Below are 21,157 nucleotides of genomic sequence, written 5' to 3' on the forward strand. Positions count from 1 at the left end.
GTCCCCCTTCAAGAGTGGAGAGTCTTGGGCATCCCCCAGTCTCCCCAGGATTGCCGAGTAAGCACGTCCACTTCGACAACCCCTTCAAGAAATAAGCAAAAGCAAAACAAACAGACACATTACAAGACAAGACAAATGAACAGGGCTGTTTTCTTACCTTCGGAGTCTGGGGTCTCGGGGGTCTCTGGGGCTATCCCGGATGAGCCCCCAAATGTTATGCCAAGTTGCGAAACGACCACCAAGAAGGCCACCAACACTCAGACGTTCCGAAATGCAAAAGCAAGGCAAGACTTTATTCAAGTGGGGCCGCGGCCTGGGCCTTGTCAGTGGAGGTTAGGAGCCAGCCCTGAGCTGCGATTACACAGATCTTATAAAGGCCAAAAAACAAAGTTACAGCAATCAGGTGTTTAAGCAAGCAAGATTATGGGTGCAAATCTGATTGGCTCAGGGTTCGAGGTATTCTAGGGGCGGTTAGAGTTAAACATTCCCAGGCGGTTAGAGTTCTTGACCGGCTGGGTCCTAATAAGCTTGCCCTGGGTTTTCTCAGACAACAAAATGGGGGCTGCCTGAAAATGGGGTTTACTTTTAACTCTTCATTCCCCCCTTCAATATATAGCAACTGTAATATGGAGGTCAGATCTAGCCAGCGCCATCATTGGCTGTTGAAGGGTGTCAGATTGACTTCATCTCAGATTAAAGAGAACAGAAGCCCACTCCATCTTCACTAAGATCTCCCCCACACTATCCAGGGAAGTTCCCCTTCACTGTGATCAGATTGTGTAAACTGCTTGATCACCTGAGTAGTGGAATGATCAAGGTTAAACCTCTGCCCTCCTGTGAGTACGTGTATCTGTCTGCATCATGTGAGCCCCACCAAATCCATGCACCAATTCTAACTATAGAATGATAGGTTGGTTCAAATAGTTGCTATGAGGCAGATTGTAACTCCATTGACCACCTGCGTGTGACCTGGCATGCTCTAAGTGTTGTAACCTCATTGGCCACGTGCATGTGGCAAACTTAACCATGTGGTGTTTGCCTTTATAGCCCTACCCCGACCATGGCCTGGGGCACAAGGTCCCAGCTCTGGGCTGTGGCCCTGGCCGGTCAGTATAATTTTTAATTCCCCAATAAATCCATCTTTTTACTTGAGACTGTCTCTGAGTGGTGAACTCTTGGAGGGATGGGGGAATCCCCCCCTCAGACCCCATTACACCATGGTCCCCTCCCTTGGGGGACACAGAAAATGAATGTTAAGGATCCTCCTGCTCTGAGGCTCTTTCCCACATCTTACTGCATTGAAAATGTGGAGTCGGGGCTAGGGATATGGCCTAGTGGCAAGAGTGCCTGCCTCATATACATGAGGTCCTGGGTTTGATTCCCCAGCACCACATATACAGAAAATGGCCAGAAGTGGCGCTGTGGCTCAAGTGGCAGAGTGCTAGCCTTGAGCAAAAAGAAGCCAGGGACAGTGCTCAGGCCCTGAGTCCAAGCCCCAGGACTGGCCAAAAAAAAAAAAAAAAAAAAAAAAAAAGAAAGAAAATGTGGAGTCTATTCCTTATGTCTTCATAGTTCTCCAGCCCTGAATCACTTTCCCAACTTGGTGAAACCTGGACAACTACAATGGCACCCTCAGTTACTTTGCAAAACACTAAAATGTTGGCAATGGAGATGTAGAGCAGACAGGCAGATTTGTTCTCCAGTAGGCCAGTCTCCTCAGAAAGGAAGACAGTAACCAGAGACACACTGCTAAATGTGTAGTCATTGTGTATGACTTTGCCCATGATAAAAGGAAATTGGGTACATGGAATTGAGGTGCCAGACTTTGAAGTCAGGCCCCACCACGTGAACCCCATTTTAGAATCGAACCCTGAGCCAATCAGATTTGTACCTGTGTTCTAATCTTGCTTGCACAGCTGATTGTTGTAACCTTGTTCTTTGCCTTTATAAGCCCTGTGTAATCACAGCTCGGGGCTTCCTCCTAACCTCCGCTGTGTCGGTGGGTAGGACGAGGCCCGAGTTGGCAGCTCGTTAAATAAAGCCTTGCCTTGCTTTTGCATTTCGGAGTGTCTAAATCTCGGTGGTCTTCTTGGGGGTGGTCTTGCGTCTTGGCACAACATTTGGGGTTTCGTCCGGGATAGCCCCAGAGACCCCGAGATCCCAGACTCCGAAGGTAAGAAAACAGCACTGTTCATTTGTCTTGTCCTGTAATTTGTCTGTTTGTCTGTTTTGCTTTTGCTTATACTTGTAGGGCGCGAGTCAGTTTGGTTTTTGGCCGGAACTGACCAGGAGGGCCTCCTAAACGAGACTCAACCCGCCCACCTTGTACTCGGGTCCACTCCTTCTGCACCCTTGCAGGAGGTTGTGGGCCAACTCGGGTCCACTCCTTCTGCACCCTTGCAGGAGGTTGTGGGCCAACTCGGGTCCACTCCTTCTTGCAGGAGGTTGTGGGCCAACTCGGGTCCATTCCTTCTGCACCCTTGTAGGAGGTTGTGGGCCAGCTTGGGAGATCTCCAACTCGTAGCTTTTTTTAGGCCTGTGTGTTTTCCTCCTTTTGTATTAATTGTTTTGTTTTTGTAGCCTTTTGGAAGAAATTTGGAAGTAAAATTGTCCTAAATAATTATTGCAAAATGAGAAAAGGAGAATTATGGCTACCAAAATGTTTAATTGCCATTCCAGCTTCTTTGTAGGTTTTTTTGTAACAGTTTCCAGCAGGCCCACAGAAGCACAGGTGATTCCTACAAGTTTGTCAGGATCTAATACTGACCCTTAATAAGTTCCAGGTAAGAGAGCATGCTTAAAAACTACTTCTGTGTGGACCACCTTGTTGCTTATACTTGGAGTAAAGTGGCCCCTTATAAGACTCATTGATCTGAATCTGCGGTTCGAAGCCAGCCCGGGCAAAGAAAGGTCCTTGTGAGAGACTTGTCTCTAATCAGCCAGCAGAGTGCTGGGAACGGAGTAGTGTGGAGCTCAAAAGTGGTACGGTGCTAGTCTTGAGCTGGAGAGCTGAGGGACAGCACTCAGGCCCTGAGTCCAAGTCGAAAGTCACTCCTCCTGGGACAAAAATGATGGAGCATCCAGAGGCAGTAAGCCACTGCTTGGATGGCAGAGATGGTGTCAGATCCTAGAGTCACTACTGTTGGCCTTTCAAAAGTTAAAGCCGGGAAGTCCTAGAAGAATAGTTCATGAGCATGCCTTTCCAATGCCCATGTCTGTCTACTGGGCAGGAATTTGCCAGTCATATGTGATAGTGGTTGGTAAGGGTAAGTTTGTTAAATGAGAGGATAGATTAAAATCTCACCCCCCACATTTACTCAAAGCCCTGACTGGCAGTAAGAATTTTAAGTTGATACATCTGTTTAGGAAAGAAAGCTTGTAGACCTGAGATTGTGTTGTCCTTATTGAGATCTGTTAAAGGCCTGTCAGCTTGCCAATGCCCCCAATCAACAGTTTAACCACGGTGGAGGGGACCCTGGACGGCATCGCCACTTGGGTTCATTGCTTCCATGCCAGGCCAGCTGACCCCTTTGCCCTGGATGACAATTACCGTGATGGAACATGGGAGGTCTCCAAGCACCCAACTCAGCCGCTTCGCCTTCGCCTCAAGAAAAGAAAGTTAGACTGAATATTGTTATAATTTTCTTTTTGCCTTCTTTCCTTACTACCCTGGCTGGTGTTAATGTTATTTTGGCAGCTCACTCCAAAGTGAGGTGAATCCTGCAGTCCCTTGGTAAAGTAGACTAGGGTTATAGGTTCCTGGCTGGGTGAGGTCAATGCCCCTGAGTCAGCCTGAAGAAGTTACAGAAGATGGATGATCTTCACCCATCAGCCCCCCTTTAAAACCGAGGGACCAGAGTTATTTTCGGATACTACTTTTGGCCCTACTGGCCCATGCCTTACCTCTATATCATCCCCTAGACATGCAAGCCATTGAAATGGACAGAATGGAGCCATGATTGGCTCCCAAGGTACCAAAAAGAAAAAGGGGGAAATGAGGTGCCAGACTTTGAAGTCAGGCCCCACCACGTGAACCCCATTTTAGAATCGAACCCTGAGCCAATCAGATTTGTACCTGTGTTCTAATCTTGCTTGCACAGCTGATTGTTGTAACCTTGTTCTTTGCCTTTATAAGCCCTGTGTAATCACAGCTCGGGGCTTCCTCCTAACCTCCGCTGTGTCGGTGGGTAGGACGAGGCCCGAGTTGGCAGCTCGTTAAATAAAGCCTTGCCTTGCTTTTGCATTTCGGAGTGTCTAAATCTCGGTGGTCTTCTTGGGGGTGGTCTTGCGTCTTGGCACAACAGAATAGTTTAACATGCTCTGACCTCAGTCTCTTTAGAGAACTAGACCAAGGGGGGAAAAAAAGCCAGGGGCAGTGCTCAGGCCCTGGACTAGCAAAAAGAAAAAAAAAAAAGATGAACAGGAACCGAGTGATAAGAGTCCAACTCTGAAGTCAGTCTATTTGAGGCAAAACTCCAGCTCCCTGTTAGGTTTTTAAAGTAGGTAGCCGGTAAAGGAGAACGCCACGCAGTCTTCAGGCAGGAAAGAAAAGTTTATTCTGCTGACCTGCTCCCAAGTTCAAGGTGCACGAGGTAGGCAAGAGAGCGAGCCACCCGGGGGGATGCCTATGTAGGGCAGGGATGGGGAGGTGTGGCCAGGATGTGACCTCAGGGAAGGGGGAGGCAATCGCCTCCAGGTATGGGGATTATCTAGGTGGGGGCATCTGCATGTAGCCCTCAGGGAGAGGACCTTACATTCCAGCCTTTTAATAGTTATGAAAAAGGGCGAAGACTCTCTCTGGCTGCTTCCTGCTGGCAAGGGGCATCGGCATTAGGGGGAAAAGGCAGAAATGTGTGGCCCCTCCCAAAGGTGAGCAGCAGCTGTCCCTTGGTGGTAGATCCTTAGGTAAAGTCTCCAAAGGCTGGGGCTGGACAATAATAGAAAGAAAAATATTACTGAAACAAAAAGAGAAAAATCGGGTGCTAATGGCTTGGAGGACAAAGGGATGGGTTAGAGAGGTATGTGGAAGGCAGCTGGCTCAGTGTTACTGTTACTCACTTGGGTCTTCAGGTATGTGAGACAGCTTTACCTTGGTAGGCCCAAGGGGGGAACAGGTGTACCTCCAAGTCAACGTTGGTATAGAAGGGGCAGGAGCAGAAGCCCTTTTTATTCTTGACAGATGAATCTGTTGTGCCCAAGTCCTAGTAGACCACCAAGAAGACCACTGAGAGCCAGACATTCTGAAATGCAAAAGCAAGGCTTTTTATTCAGGCGAGCTGCAGCCTGGACCTTGTCCTACACTCTGAAGCAGTGGAGGTTAGGAGGAAGACCATGAGCAGAGTTTCACATGGGTATTTAAAGGGAAAAAAATCACAAAGTTACATAAACCAGGTGCAAGCAGGATTGGGGTACGAGGACAAATCTGATTGGCTCGGGGCTAGGGGTTCTCTAAAATTGGTCTGACAACATTCCAGGGTGGTCAATGTATCTGGAACGTTCCCAAACTGGTTGGGCCATCCGGGAAATGGGTTTTTATGGCCAGTTGGTTTTGGCACAAACAACTTTGTTCCTGGAATCTGTACAATGTCTAGTTAGTTTCACCATAAACAAGCCATTTCCCAGGTTTTATGTATGTACTGGGTTATTCTTAGCTTAACACAAACAACAAGATGATTGCAGTTTCAAGATGGAGTCGTCGTAGTCTTTCAAATCCACTGTGACTGTCCCTGGAGCTTGACCGTGGTGGGGGTGGTCAGCAGAACCTGGTGAGGGCCTGTCCACTTAGGATGTCAACCAGATGGATTAAGGGTCTTGAGAAACACTTGATCCTTAGGCAAGATTGGGGGAGTGGGAAAGGGACCTTGATGTGGCTGAGGGAGACTTTGGTCAGCATGTTGGAGTAACATGTACCTAAGGAAGGTTAGGACAGGAAGGTAGTCTATCAGTGGAGTCTTGGTACTGTCAGTAGGGAAATTACCTAGAAGAAAAGGCCTTCCATACATTAATTCAAAAGGGCTGAGAAAAGTAAGACTGAGGGGAGAGGCACGTAAGCTGGTGAGTGCCAGAGGTAACAGTTCTGGCCAGGATTGCTGGAGCTCTAAAGAAAGTTTAGAAACCTGTGTCTTAATGAGTGCATTCACTCTTTCCACCTTTCCAGATGACTGAGGCCTGTAGGGAATGTGAAGATTCCACTGGATATTTAAAGAGGTGGCTATCTGTTGAGTCACCTTGGAGATGAACGCAGGTCCATTGTCAGATTGAAGTGACCTGGGTAGGCCAAACCTAGGAATAATTTCTTTTATTAGGACAGAGGCAACAGTGTCAGCAGTCTCTAATGTTGTAGGATAGGCCTCAATCCATCCTGACGATGTATCTGCCATGGTTAGAAGGTATTTCAGCTGCTTACATCGAGGCATGTGGGTGAAGTCTATCTGCCAGTCTTCCCCTGGGGTATGTCCCCGGGCTTGGTGTGTGGGGAACGCAGCTGGTCGGAGACCACCCTGTGAGGAGGTAAGGGAACAGGTAGGGCAGGCTTGGGTAATGGCCTTCAGTTGAGCAGTTAGGCTAGAGCAATGAAGTAAAGGCTTGAGAAGGTGGGAGAGAGGCTTGTATCCAATGTGTAATGCCTGGTGCACCAGTGAAAGGAAGTTGTCTGCTTGGGTCTCAGGAAGGACAAATCGTCCCGCTAGGGACCACCATCCCTGTGCCTCCTGTGAGGCTCCCTGATGAGTGAGTTCCTCCAGCTCCTGTGGGGTGTAAGAAGGTTGAACTGGAGGCAATACTGGAAGTAAGGATGCTAGAAGTTGTCTCTGGGCTGCTTTCTTTGCCTCCTGGTCTGCTTTTGAGTTGCCCACTGTAATGGCATCAGGTCCCATCTGGTGTCCCCGGCAGTGAATGACAGCTACCTTTTGGGGAAGGGAAGCTGCTTCTAGGAGCTTAAGAATAAGGGAAGCATTAGTAATGGGGGACGCTTTAGTAGACAAGAAACCACACTCCTTCCAGATGGCTGCATGTGAATGGAGAATATGATAGGCATATTTTGAGTCTGTATAATTTTTTTTGCCAAGTTTTTAAATTTATTTATTAATTGAACACAATTTTTTTGACAAGGTGTTGTGCAAAAAGGGTACAGTTACATAGTAGGGCAGTGTATACATTTCTTGTGATATCTTACGCCCTGTTTTTCTTTCCCTTCTCTAGGTCAGGTAGACATATATACAATATACAATGTATCAAGAACATATACAGTAGCCACGTGGCCAGGCCCAAGAAAATTCGCCTAGGGCTTTAAATGCAATGTCGATATTAGACAATATGTCAACAGTAGTCTTATATGCACGTACATACATAGCTTTTGAGCTATTGTATTCCACTGAGAGGTCAATTTTTGACCTTTATATGTTGAGTAGTTGTTTGGTTTTAGTTACATACTGTTGGGTCGCTCCCCCAATCCTTTGGGAAATACCATTTCACAAGCAGTTTTTGGTTTCACAGACCTGGTCTCTACTGTCTTTCCGTCTCCCTTTCTTAACAGTTATATATCAGGGAGATCATGCCCCTTTGTTTTCTGTGTTCTAGGCTTGTCTTGCTCAACAATATTTGTTCAAGTTCTGACCATTTCCCTGTGAATAACAATATTTCACCATTCCTAATCCAGACAAGAATAGCTGTCTAAAGGGAACAGCTAGGCTCTTAAAGACTCTTGGCAATTTGGGCTATAGGGCCTCCACTAAAAAGGCACAAATTTGTAAACCTGAAGTCACCTATCTGGGCTTCATATTAAAAGAGGGCAATCGTTGGCTGTCAGATGCATGTAAAGAGACTGTGCTAAAAATCCCTGTGCCTAAGTCAGCCAGACAAGTCAGAGAGTTTCTGGGAACAGCGGGTTTTTGCCAGCTGTGGATACCTGGGTTCGCTGAGATGGCCAAGCCTCTATATGAAGCCACCAAAAACCTCCCAGAATTTCATTGGACTGAGCAGATGCAAAAAGCCTTTGAGGCAATCAAGAAAAGCCTTCTAGAAGCCCCAGCCTTAGGCATACCTGACGTGAATAAACCATTCACATTGTTCGTGGCTGAAAAGAAAGGAATAGCAAAAGGGGTGCTCACCCAGCCAATTGGGCCCTGGAGACAGCCGGTCGCCTACTTGTCAAAGAAATTGGATCATCTACATATTGCAATAGACTTATTTCAGTATTTTGGGAGCGGTACTCACTCAGGTCTTCATGTAACGCCTCATCAAAGATGGTAGGTGAATTCTTGAATCCTGAGGCAGCCTGGTCCAGGTCAATTGACCGCTTATCCCGATTTCAGGATCGTGCCAAGTAAATGCAAAGTAGCTTTGGCTCTGTGGGGCTAAGGGCAGACTAAAGAAAGCATCCTTTAGATCCAACACAGTATACCACACATGGCTCAGTGACAGGGAGCTCAGCAGGGTATATGGGTTTGGGACTGTTGGATGAATGTCCATTACTCTCTTGTTAACTTCTCTCAAGTCTTGCACTGGTCTGTAATCATTGGAATTAGGCTTTTTTACAGGCAACAGTGGAGTATTCCAGGCTGACTGGATGGGCTTCAGGACTCCTAAATCTAACAATTTTCTGATGTGAGGAGTGATCCCCTTCTTTGCTTCTATTGACATAGGGTACTGGCAAACTCTTACTGGGTTGGCTCCGGTTTTGAGTTCCACAAAGATTGGAGGACGGTGTTTTGCCATTCCCATTCCCCCAGTTTCTGCCCATGCTTGGGGAAACGCCCGTAGCCACTCATTTTCCAGAGACTCAGGCTTAAGATGCCGGTATAGCCTATACTCCTCTTCTAACTTGCTAGTTATTAGTATACTAACAGGCTTTTCTCTTGAGTTTGTCTCAGAAGCCCCACAGCCTGTGAACTGTATCTGAGCTTTCATTTTTGTTAAGAGATCATGTCCAAGCAATGGATAGGGGCAGTCAGGGATGACTAAAAACGAGTGGGTTACCTGGCCCGCTCCCAAGTCCACTGTTCTTCGAGTAGTCCATTTATAGGGTTTAGTGCCCGTTGCACCTTGGACCCATGTTGTTTTAGTGGACATCGGCCCTCTCGGGGCTAGTAATACTGAATTTTCTGCTCCCGTATCTACCATGAACATGACTGGATTCCCCTCCACTTTTAATGTTATCCTGGGCTCAGGGAGGGGATCTGAGCCCTGACTCCCTCAGTCACTGTCCTCAGCCATCTCTAAGGTTGACAACATTCTTGATCCTACTTTATGTTTTTCCTCCTTTTTCTTGGCTAGCTCTGGGCAGTTTTTGACCCAATGCCCCTCTTCCTTGCAATAGGCACACTGATTCTTCCCCACTCTTGATTGGGGTTTGGGCTCCTGCTCCTTACTTGGAGAGGAGGACTGTCTAAAGTTTCCTGCCTGCATAGAGGTCAGGATTTCCCTGAGGTCCTTGCATTGTTGCTCCAAAATTCTAGCCAAACTCCTTTCCTCAACTCTGTTCCTCTATTCTTTCTTTTTTTTTTTTTTTTTTTTTTTGGCCAGTCCTGGGCCTTGGACTCCGGGCCTGAGCACTGTCCCTGGCTTCTTCCCGCTCAAGGCTAGCACTCTGCCACTTGAGCCACAGCGCCGCTTCTGGCCGTTTTCTGTATATGTGGTGCTGGGGAATCGAACCTAGGGCCTCGTGTATCCGAGGCAGGCACTCTTGCCACTAGGCTATATCCCCAGCCCCTGTTCCTCTATTCTTGCTCGATTCCACGTTCTTTGTCCTTCCTTTCCTGTCTTTGTTCTCCTATTTCTCTCTTATTATAAACCTTTTCTGCCACTGCTACTAGATCCCTAATAGATTTTCACTGAGCCTGTCTAGAGCCTGCAACTTTTGCTTTATGTCCGGTGCGGCTTGATTTACGTAGGCAAATATAATTATCTGAGCAGATTCCTGGGTCTCAAGATCATACGGGGTGTATTGACTAAAAGCTTCCACAAGCCGCTCAAGGTATGCTGCCAGACTTTCACTTTTTTCCTGCCTAATATCATAAACTTTGGCCATATTAGTAGGTAGGTGAGCCGGCACCTTGAGACCTGCCAGCAGAGCCTGGCGATAGACAAGGAGTCGCTCCCTACCTTCAGCCGTATTGTAGTCCCATGCTGGTCGGGTCTCAGGAAAATAGGTGTCAATCAAGGCAGGATTCGTGATGGGCATTCCATTGGGGCCGTGGATAAGTCTCCGAGCCGCTTCTTGGATACGACCTCTCTCCTCAGTGGTGAAAAGGACCTGTAAAAGCTGGCTACAATCATCCCAAGTGGGCTGGTGAGTGAAAAGTATAGTTTCAAACAAGTGAATTAAGTCCCGAGGTTCCTCAGAAAAGGGGGCATTTTGGGCACACCAATTGTAAAGATCACTAGTAGCAAATGGCCAGTATTGGAATTGTTGTTGACCATCTGCATCCACAGGACTTAAAGGGCGTAGGGGAAGGGCAACAGAATTATGAAGAGATGTAATTCTTCAGCACCAGTGAGTTGATTGAGTGGGGCCCTCCGGGGCGGAGGGCACAGCTGAAACATCTTCCTCAGAGTCCTCCTCTTGGAGAGTTAACTGGGGTGGGGAGTATGGTGGAGTAAGCATTTCCTCCTCTGTGCTTCCTCCCTGAAGGACAGGTGGATATAATTTCTTCCCTCCCCTCTTAGTTTCTCTCTTGTCACCCTGTGCCTTTTGAGTGAATACTGGGGTAGGGGAAGGAGTGGAGGAGGGAGTCGGTAAGAAAGGCCGAACCCAAGCTGGAGTGTCCCTGTCAACTAGTTCCCTCAAGGTGTCTATATAAGGAATCTGGTCTATATAGCCTGAACGAGGGGCTTCGATTAGGCTTTGTAAAGTACTGATCTTAATTATGTCAAAGCTCCCCTCAGGTGGCCAATTAGCTCTCTCAAGGGTGGGCCATTCTGACTTGCACAGGGTAATCCATTTTTCCTCCTTAAGGGCCACACCTCGGTTTTGAGCTATCTCCTTGATCTCCCTCCAGTGAGCTAGAGTCAGAACTAGGGGGCTAGATGGAGGTCCCCATGATAGAACGTTACCCATAGCTTTGATCAGATGTTTAGTACCAAAGGCTACAAAATAAAAGAAACCAAAACAATTAATACAAAAGGAAAAAAAACATAGGCAAGAACAAGAACGAGAAAAACTGGAGATTTCCCAAGTTGGCCCACACATCCTCCTGCAAGGGTGCAGAAAGAGTGAACTCAAGTTGAAAGCGGGGCTCCAGAGGTCCCCCTTCAAAGGTGGGGAGTCTGGGGCATCCCCCAGTCTCCCCAGGATTGCCGAGTAAGTGCGTCTGCTTCGACAACCACTTTAAGAAACACGCAAAGAGAGGAAGATGGCTCCGCCACAGTAGGGAGGTACCCCGACTCGCTCCAACTGAATAGCAAACTGGGAACTCCAGCACCCAACACCCCATCAAGAATCCAGCAAAACCAGCAGCCAGAAGCAGTGGAGAAATGCAGGAAAACAAGAAGGAGTTTTAAAAAGAATAGCCAAAAATCTACACGGAGCCGGAGAATCTATGGGGCACCCTCCCCCCACCAGCCAAACCTGGCCCGAACAGGGCCAGACTGGGAAAGGGGACCAGGCGATCGGCAGACCGACTGCTGGGAGTGCAGAGTCCAGACAGCGGGACTCCACGGACACTAGGGAGAGTGCAGACCAAGACATACGGCCACGGCGGCAAGGGGAAGTTCCGGCACACACCGGGAACGGACGGACGTAAGCGGCTGGGGAACCCAGCGGTGCAGAAGTAGAGAGCCGGGGACGACACCACCACCTTTCATGACACCCTAAGGACCAACGGCGGTGTGGGACACACACACAACCCAGGACCAGTGCGTCCCCCATTACCCCCTCCCCCAACGGGACATCAGCTATTAGAGACCGAGACCCGACAAAGTAGCTAGATCTCCCTACCTCCCCCTCCCCACCCCAAGGGAACAAAGAACCCCCAAATCAGGGGGGAAGCTCCCATCAGGCGCTGGGAAGTCACAGGAGTTTAGCAGGGGAAGGGCGGAGCAGCCCCAAGGCCGCCCAAGATCCTGAACTGGCTGAATTGGTCCCACCCCCTTCCCAACAGGGGCTGTGGACGGCCAGCAGTGCAAGCCCCACCCGAGGCGCCTGGACCTCGAGGACTTTTACAACTAAAATCACAGGCGCTGGTGGACAATACCAGCACAGCAGGGACACCTGGACCTGATCACGCGCCCCTCTCACAGAGAAGGCACAGTCTGAGGGCGCTAACCTGCACACGGACAGTCGATCCCACTGGGCCCCACACATACCACCCCCCCACAGCAGGCTCTTGGGAGGGCACATGCACAACCCAACAACCTGGGGCTCGCTCTGGTAGGTGTACCCCGTTCAGGTGGGCGGGGCCACAGCGGCAGCGCCTGCTCTGGTAGGCGTGCCTACACAGGAGGGCAGAGCTCTCCATCGGCCCGTGCCCACTCAATTTGGCGCATTTCGCACAAGTGGATGGGCCACACCTCAACAACACCAGCCCCGGAGCGGTCCTCACAGGAAGGTGAACTGCCTGAGGGGTGAGCTCCTCTGACCAAGATACAGAGTGGAAAAAAGAATCAAAGAAGAGATAAGCCTCCATGCCACGCTGAATCAGTGACCAGCAAACCCCCAACAGGGGCATGCTTGGGTCAGCACAGCACAGCGCCAGGACACTGTCCCGCAGAGAAAGACACAGAACCTACCGGCCCAAAGAGCAGGGAGAGTGACCACCTCAGCAACAACCGAGAAGGTCACGCTCACCCATTGGAAAGCAAGGTTCAAAGCCAAACCCAAACCCAGAGCCAGGACACCAGGACACAAGGCTCCCACTGGCGGACCAGCGGGAAACAACACAAAACCAAACCAGAGAAGCTACCCACAGATCCCCAGATGCGCAAATCACAAAGAAATATAACACAGTTCATCAAAGGGCAAGCCAACTCGCCAGCTCCAAAAAGCAGCACGACTGAAGGGGAGATGGAGAATAAAAAAGCAAATGAGGCCATGTTAACAGAAATAAGGGAAATCGTCAGAATCAAAATCAGAAAACAATTCCAGGAGTTTAGAAAGGAAGTCTTGAAGGACACCCAGGAAGCCAAGAAAAAAATGGAAGCAAAAATGGATACAATGCAAGCCTCCTTTAAAGAAGACCTTAACATCCTGAGACATGAAATGCATGAAAAAATAGATTTAAAATACAACTCTTTAAAGGAAGGAAGAAATTTCCACGATCAGAGCTGATCTGACAACCATAAATAGCTCTCTGACATCCATAAACTCCGCAATTGAATCCACAGCACAAAGAATCGACCATACGGAATCCAGAATCTCTCACTTGGACGATGAAGCAGCCGACAACAACCAGAAAATTACCACACTCCAAGAAACGGTGAAGCTTCAGGGAAGACTAATCCAGGAACTAATGCACAAAGACAAGAGATATAATCTGTGCATAATTGCAATAGAAGAAGGAGCCAAATACCAGAGCAGAGGGCTTCATCATATTTTCAATAAAGTTATTGCAGAAAACTTCCGCAATCTCACAAGGGACCCCATCCAGGTAATCGAAGCCTATAGGACACCTGGCAGGCCAGACCCCAGAAAAGCCATCCCAAGGCACATAATATTCAAGACTTCAGATCTCAAGAATAAAGAGCAAATTCTGAATGCAGCCAAAGCGAAGAAAGAAATTTTCTACAATGGGAAGAGGATTCGAATAACAGCAGACCTCTCCACACAAACCTACCAAGCATGAATGAGTGGAAGAACACCATCCAAGTACTACAGGCTAACAATTTACAACCTCGGATCAAATATCCAGTGAAATTAGAGTTCACATTCGAAGGGAAAACCAGATCTTTCCATAGCAAAGAGGATCTAAAGGAGTATGTGACTAAGAAACCAGCCCTACAGCAAATTCTAAGATGGGAATCCCACCCAACAGAGATCGTACAGGACACACAGACAGAAACAGAAAGAAACTAAAATAGCCAGAGCCCAACAGAAAGAGCAGCTCAACTGAAGACAAAAAGAAAAAGAGGAAAAAACAGCCCAACAAGAAAATGGAAGGAGAAAAAACACTCTTATCCTTGATATTTTTGAATACAAATGGTATAAACTCTCTGATAAAGAGGAGCAGATTGGCAGAATGGATCCGCAAACAAAAACTTGGCATCTGTTGTCTACAAGAGACCCACCTATTTCCAGAACCTCTAGTTAGTAAAAAACAATAATTTTACAGAAATGGAACAATTCTTAGAGAAGTATAAACTGCCCAAACTGAACCAAGATGAAATAAATCAACTAAATAAGCCAATAACTTACAGCGAGATACAGGAGGTAATCAAGAACCTCACAACAAAGAAAAGCCCAGGCCCAGATGGATTCACCAACGAATTCTACAAAACCTTTAGTGAGGAGCTAATACCAATACTCCTCAAACTCTTCTGCGAAATAGAAACAGAGGGAGAAATCCCAAACTCATTCTATGAAGCTAATATCATACTCATTCCCAAACCAGGCAAAGACCCAACAAAAATACAGAACTACAGACCAATATCACTAATGAACACAGATGCAAAGCTCCTCAATAAAATATTAGCTAACAGGATCCAGAAACTGATCAAGAAAATTCTACATCATGACCAAGTAGGCTTCATCCCACAGTCACAAGGATGGTTCAACATCCGTAAATCAATCAACGTAATTCACCACATAAACAGAACTAAAATCAAGAATCACATTGTTATCTCAGTCGATGCCCAAAAAGCCTTTGACAAAATACAACATCCATACTTATTAAAAGCTTTGGAGAGAACAGGAATAGATGGAACATTCCTCAAAAAAATAAAAGCCATGTACAACAGACCAACTGCTAATATCATATTAAATGGAGAGAAACTTAAATCATTCCCCCTAAATTCAGGAACAAGACAAGGATGCCCACTCTCCCCACTTCCTTTCAACATAGAGCTGGAATCCCTAGCTATTGCAATAAGGCAAGAGGAGGACATCAAAGGGATCCACATCGGCAAGGAAGATATAAAGCTATCCGTTTGCAGATGACGTGATCTTATATCTGAAGGACCTAAAAAACTCAGTCCCCAAACTCCTACACCTAATAAACCATTTTGGCAAAGTAGCAGGATACAAAATCAATCCACAAAAGTCAGCAGCTTTTCTGTACACCAGCAATATACAAACAGAAAAGAAAACCGTGCAGGAGGTATCACAATACCAGACTTCAAGCTCTACTACAGGGCCATCATAACAAAAACAGCCTGGTATAAAAACAGATTGGAAGACCAATGGATTAGAATTAAGATCCAGAAATAAAACTGCACTCTTACAGTCAGCTGATATTCGACAAAGGAGCCAAAGACATACAATGGAATAAACATAGCCTCTTCAACTACTGGTGCTGGGAGAACTGGGCAGCCATATGCAGAAAACTCAAAGTAGACCCAAACCTATCACCGTGCACCAAGATCAACTCTAAATGGATCAAGGACCTCAATATCAGACCTGAAACCCTGAAACTACTGAAGGACAGAGTCGGAAAGATGCTAGAACTTATAGGCACAGGAAGGAACTTCCTGAATAGAGTCCCAGGGGCACAACAAATAGGGGAAAGACTCGACAAATGGGACTACTACAAATTAAAAAGTTTCTGCACAGCTAAGGACATAGCCACCAAAACAGAAAGACAGCCAACGATATGGGAAAGGATATTTACCAGCACAGCAACAGACAAAGGCCTGATATCTGTCATCTACAGAGAACTCAAAAAACTAAGCCCCTCCAAGCCCAATAAACCAATTAGGAAATGGGCAAAGGAGCTAAAGAAAGACTTCACAAGAGAAGAAATAAAAATGACAAAGAAACATATGAGGAAATGTTCAACATCCCTGGTAGCAAAGGAAATGCAAATAAAAACAACCCTGAGATACCACCTCACCCCAGTTAGAATGGCCTATACTCTGAACTCAGCCAACAACAAATGCTGGAGGGTTGCGGGAAAAATGGAACCCTTTTCCATTGTTGGTGGGAGTGCAAATGAGTACAACTACTTTGGAGAACAATATGGAGGTTTCTCAAAAAGCTCAATATAGACCTACCCTATGACCCAGCCATACCACTCCTAGGCATCTCTCCTAAATAGCAAAACCCAAGATATCAAAAAGACATTTGTACTTCCATGTTTATCGCGGCACAATTCACAATAGCCAAAATATGGAAACAACCCAGATGCCCCTCCACAGACGAATGGATCCAAAAAATATGGTACCTATACACAATGGAATACTACATAGCGATTAGGAATGGTGAAATATTGTTATTCGCAGGGAAATGGTCAGAACTCGAACAAATAATGTTGAGCAAGACAAGCCTAGAACACAGAAAACAAAGGGGCATGATCTCCCTGATATATGACTGTTAAGAAAGGGAGATGGAGCTGGGAATATGGCCTAGTGGTAAGAGTGCTTGCCTCTTATACATGAAGTAGTGGGTTCGATTCCTTAGCACCACATATGCAGAAAAATGGCCAGAAGCGGCGCTGTGGCTCAAGTGGCAGAGTGCTAGCCTTGAGCAAAAAGAAGCCAGGGATAGTGCTCAGGCCCTGAGTTCAAGGCCCAGGACTGGACAAAAAAAAAAAAAAAAAAGAAAGGGAGATGGAGAGACAGTAGAGACCAAGTCTGTGAAACCAAAAACTGCTTGTCAAATAGTATTCCCCACAGGATTGGGGCAGCGACCCAACAGTATGTAACTAAAACCAAACAATTACTCAACACATAAAGGTCAAAAATTGACCTCTCAGTGGAATACAATAGCTCAAAATCTATGTATGTACGTTCATATAAGACTACTGTCGACATATTGTCTTATATCGACATTGCATTTAAAGCCCTAGGCGAATTTTCTTGGGGCGGCCACATGGCTACTGTATATGTTCTTGATACATTGTATATTGTATATATGTCTACCTGACCTAGAGAAGGGAAAGAAAAACAGGGTGTAAGATATCACAAGAAATGTACACACTTCCCTACTATGTAACTGTACCCTTTTTGCACAACACCCTGTCCAAAAAATTTGTGTTCAATTAATAAATAAATTAAATTAAACAAAAAGAAATAAGCAAAAGCAAAACAGACACACAGACACATTACAAGACAAGACAAATGAACAGCGCTGTTTCCTTACCTTCAGAGTCTAGGGTCTCGGGGGTCTCTGGGGCGATCCCCGACGAAACCCCAAATGTTGTGCCCAGTCGCGAAACAAGCACCAAGAAGGCCATCGAGACTCAGACATTCCGAAATGCAAAAGCAAGGCAAGGCTTTATTCAAGCGAGCTGCAACTCGGGCCTCGTCCTACTCACCGACACAGCGGAGGTTAGGAGGAAGCCTCCATCTGTGATTATACAGAGCTTATAAAGGCAAAAGACAAAGTTACAGCAATCAGGTGTTCAAGCAAACAAGATTAGGATACAGGTACAATTCTGATTGGCTCAGGGTTTGATTCTAGGGTTGGTCAGAGTTAAGCATTCCCAGCGGTTAGAGTTCTAGACCGACTGGGCCCTAATGGGCTTGTCCTGGGTCTGCTCACATGGCCTGCTTATCTCAGGTTCACGTGGTAAAGTGAGGTTCGCGTGGTAAAGTGGGGTTCACCTGGTAAAGTGGGACCTGACTTCAAAGTCTGGCACTTCACTCTGCTTTTACCTTTATAAATCCCAATTTGAGGACTGCTCAGGGTCATAGTGTCACCGCCTGAGTCTGCACTGTATCCCTGGCCAGTCAGCCCACTCTTTTTTATGGTCACAGTTTTGTAATATGGACGTCAGATCTGGCCAGCGCCATCTTTGGCTGTTGAGGGGTGTCAGATTGACTCCATCTCAGATTAGTTAGAGAACAGAAGCTGACTCCATCTTCACTAAGATCTCTCCTGCCCTATCCAGGGAAGTTCCCCTTTGCTGTGATAAGATTGTGTAAACTGCTTGACCACCTGAGTAGTGGAATGTTCAAGGTTAAACCTGTGCCCTCCCATTAGTAGGCGTACTCACCTGCATCATGTGAGCCCCACCAAATCCGTGCGCCAATTCTAACTAAAATGATAGGTTGGTTCAAATAGTTGCTATAAGGCACATTGTAACTCCATTGCCCACCTGCCTGTGAGCTGGCATGCTCTGTAAGTGTTGTGATATCATTGGCCACCTGTGTGTGGCAGGTTTGACCATGTGGTATTTGCCTTTATAACCTGACCTGGAGCGTGGCCTGGGGCACGTGGTCTCAGCTCTTGAGTCTGGGCTGTGGCCCTGGCCAGTCAGTATACTTTTTAATTCCCCAATAAATCCATCTTTTTACTTGAGACTGTCTCTGAGTGGTTGGCTCTTAGAGTGATGGGGGATTCCCCCCCTTGGACCTCATTACATTGTGGTCCCCTCCCTTGGGGGGACCCCATTACAGTGGACTCTTGGAGGAACCAGGAATCCCCTCCCTTGGTGGGGGGACTCCATTACAATGAGGTTTATTAGTGGGGCCATATCTCCCATGGGAGAGGGAGCAATATGGCATCTGCACCTTATCCAGGTGGGGCTAAAGGGGAAGTAGGTAGGTCTGAATGGTGAGTGAGAGTGGCCAATTATAGTTCTAGGGCAGGGAGTTCAGGTATGGTAGGGGCTGAGGACCTGAGGTGGGAGAAATACTAACAAAGACATCACTAATTTCTCACGCTCTTTAAAAACAAGGTGTGTGTGTGTGTGTGTGTGTGTGTGTGTGTGTGTGTGTGTGTGTGTGTGTGTATGCTGGTATTGGGACTTAAATTTGGCCTCACAAGCTCCCTTACCTTTTTCTGCTCAAGGTTAGATAGAGCTCTACCACTTGCCATATTTACACTTCTATTTTTTTTCTGGCTAATTGGAAATAAGAATCTTGGGTATTTTTCTGGGTTGGCATTGAACTGTGACAATCAGATTTCAACTTTCTAAGTAGCTAGGTTTACCGCTGTGATAAAAACAGGAAAATTTTAAAAGAACAAAAAATTCAATATATCCTGTTCAGTGGACTATCTGTGATTATAGTTAGTTATACACTGCTGTAGGAAGTAGAGCTGACTCCATCTTGACTAAGGAAACTGAAAGCTTAGGTATTGGCCAACCCAGAGGACCATGTGGAGATAATCACAGACAGGAGAAGAAGGTTCATAAGGAGGTTTATTAGTGGTGAAGAGTTAAAATAAACCCCATTTTCAGGCAGCCCTCATTTTGTTGTCTGTTTAAACTTTGAGTAACCCAGGCCACCAATTATCCCAGCTAGCAGGACAAGCTTATTAGGGCCCAACCGGTCAGGAAACTCTCTGCTTAACTCTAACTGCCTGGAATGCTTAACTCTAACCGCCCCGGAATGCCTCGAGCCCTGAGCCAATCAGATTTGTATCCGTATCCTAATCTTGCTTGAACACCTGATTGCTGTAACTTTGCTTTTTTGCCTTTATAAGCCCTGTGAAATCTCAGCTCGGGGCCTTCCTCCTAACCTCCACTGTGTCGGAGTGTAGGACGAGGCCCGAGTTGCAGCTCGCCTGAATAAAGCCTTACTTTTGCATTTCAGAACGTCTGGCTCTCGGTGGTCTTCTTGGTGGTCTTCTCGCGACATGGGCATAACAGTATTGTCTTCAATTAAAAAAAAAATGTAACCAGGAAGACCCTCAGTATTTTCTTGACATTTGTAACTCCAACAGTGTGTGTGTGTGTTGTGTGTGCAGATACTGAGGCTCTACTACTTGAGCCAGACACCTACTTCTGAATTTTGGCTGATTAACTGGAGAAAAGAGTCTCACAGGGCTGGGGATATGGCCTAGTGGCAAGAGTGCCTGCCTCATATACATGAGGCCCTGGGTTCGATTCCCCAGCACCACATATACAGAAAATGGCCAGAAGTGGTGCTGTGGCTCAAGTGGCAGAGTGCTAGCCTTGAGCAAAAAGAAGCCAGGGACAGTGCTCAGGCCCTGAGTCCAAGCCCCAGGACTGGCCAAAAAAAAAAAAAAAAGAGTCTCACAAATTTGTCTGCCTGGACTGGTTTTGAATGGTGACTCTCAGATTTCAGCCTCCTGAGTGGCTGGGATTACAGATGTGAACCACCCATGCCTAGCTCATAACCTGACACTCTTGAGGATTGCAATTACTTGAAGGATGCCCTTCATTTAAGGTCATCTGATTTATACTCATGATTAAGTTTAGGCTGAACAGGTTAGTTCTCACTACTCCCTGTGAGGGACCACATGGCTTGGATTTGTCTTGTTACTAGGGATGTTTTACTTGAGTATTGATGGTATTGGTCAGGCTCTTGATTATAATTTTACTCTTTTCTTTTTTCATGATGCAGTATTTTGTGGAGGAAATACATTAAACCTATGTAAATATTCTGTTTCTCTTCTATTTACTTACTGAGTTTAGAACTTTCTCTTTTGTTTGATGAATTATACTATCATTACTTTTTGGGATGTTTATATTTCCAAATTTGGTCAGTATGGGGACTCCTTTAAGCTGACTTCTATAATCTTTGTCACATTATTTTTGAGTACTTTGTACTGTCTAGCAAGATGTCCCAGGTATATCATATTCTAATCTGGCTTCAGGCCCCAGAATCAAGCTATTCCTCCAAGAAATAATTCCTAAGTGTTTGGAAGATAAGATCTGGACTGGATGTTTGTTTGCTGCTGTTGGGTTTTCTCTATTTTCAGGTCCTCCCAAGTGGAAGAACTAGGAAACATATGTAATGCATTGCACATCTACATCTATATTTATTCCTATGTGTGTATTGATGCTCACTTGGAAGCTTCTAATTCCAGTCTAGCATTGTCCAGCATTGTAGGGTTTGTCCTAACTTTCTCCTCCATTATGTTTGTATTTCCTTCCTATGACGAGAAGCCTAGTACCCACTCATTATTCCTAACATATATGTTTATTCAATCTGTCTTTAAATTTTATTTATTTGTTTGTTTACTTACTGTTGGTTATGGGGCTTGAACTCAGGGCCTGGGCACTATCCCTGAGCTATTTTGCTCAAGGCTAGCATTCTACCACTTTGAGTCACAGCTCCATTTCCAGTTTTCAGGTGGGTAATTGGGAGATAAGAGTCT

This window comes from Perognathus longimembris, chromosome 10, assembly GCF_023159225.1.
Source record: "Perognathus longimembris pacificus isolate PPM17 chromosome 10, ASM2315922v1, whole genome shotgun sequence".
Lineage (NCBI taxonomy): Eukaryota > Metazoa > Chordata > Mammalia > Rodentia > Heteromyidae > Perognathus > Perognathus longimembris.